General features: G+C 46.4%; 1 protein-coding gene across 1 annotated transcript in view; it reads left to right on the top strand.

Moving 5' to 3' along the window:
• st3gal5 (ST3 beta-galactoside alpha-2,3-sialyltransferase 5) overlaps positions 1-1,292 on the top strand; it is an 18,776-nt gene that overhangs the window by 14,779 nt on the left and 2,705 nt on the right. The gene's annotated exons all lie outside the window — the stretch shown is intronic.

The raw sequence follows: 1,292 nt of genomic DNA on the forward strand, positions 1-1,292 counted from the left end.
AGGGGGCTCAACACACATCCCTGAGGAGAGCCAGTGCTGAGGGTTATGGTGGAGGAGGAGAGGTTGTGGATCCTCACTAACTGTGGTCTGTTTGTTAAAAAGTCTAGTCCCCAGTTGCAAATGGAGGGGCTTAGTCCTAGTGTGAATAGTTTGTCCATCAGGGTTTGGGGGATCATGGTGTTGAAGGCGGATGTGAAGTCCACAAAGAGCATACGGACGTAAGAGTTTTTCTGCTCCAGGTGGTTGAGCGCAGTGTGGACCACAGAGGAGATGGCATCCTCTGTTGATCGGTTCTCACGGTATGCATACTGATGAGGGTCCTCATTGATGTTGATGGACAATAAAGACAATTCGGTGTAGAGGCAGGGCAGCCAGCTCAGGACCTGAAAGTCCCAGGTTCAATCCCCAGTCATTGCACATCTCGTGGTGTCTCTGAGCAGCACACTCTATCCCCAATCGCCCCCCGGGCACCACCAACAGCCGCCCACCGCACCACCCGGGGGTGGATGGGCCAAGTGCAGAGAGCCAATTTCACCATTGTATGTTCCCATACAATGGTGATAACACATTAGTATTATTATATTTTAGCTCTGGAGCGAACGTGAAAACTGAGTCATTTCTCCATTCTCCTCTGTGTCAACGCTCTCCAGTACAAATTAAAGGGCCGAATGTCCGATAATGTCTAAAATTAACATTCAAGCTGAATAAAGCTGAGTACATGATGTCTTGAACCACTTTGGCTGTGGCTGCCTGGGAGGAGTCGACGGGGGACAGGACAGCCCCCAGTAACCATCTTATCACCAGCAAACTAGTTGGTCCACTGTTTAGTGTACTGCTTAGTTGGGAAACCAGTTTACTTGTGACTCCTCAGACTGATGAAGCCCTCTGGATAGAGAACGAAACGTCTTTCCACAAAAAAGAAACAGTCCAGATGACATATCCTGATGCATGCTCAATAATCCAGATGACCTGACTGACCATTATTGGATTTTGTACCTGGATAATTGCACATGAACTTTGAAAGCTGAGTACAGTGTGAATAAAATAATGTTCGTGTGTCTCTAATTTTATTTAATCAAAAAACTTACAATTTACAGTATTTGTATGGTTTTGTTTTATAGCTGAAGTAAATGTTTAAACATAAGGTTACTTACTGTTCCCCACATTAACTGTGCTAACATCACCAGTAACAGCTAACAACAGATGTTAGTCAGCAGCAGTCACCTCACAGCCTGCCTCTCACATCTGGACACAGACACCAGCTGTGTCCCTCAGAGGACAGACAGCTGGAC

The sequence above is a fragment of the Nematolebias whitei genome, chromosome 4, assembly GCF_014905685.2.
Source record: "Nematolebias whitei isolate Nwh7 chromosome 4, NemWhi1, whole genome shotgun sequence".
Classification (NCBI taxonomy): domain Eukaryota; kingdom Metazoa; phylum Chordata; class Actinopteri; order Cyprinodontiformes; family Rivulidae; genus Nematolebias; species Nematolebias whitei.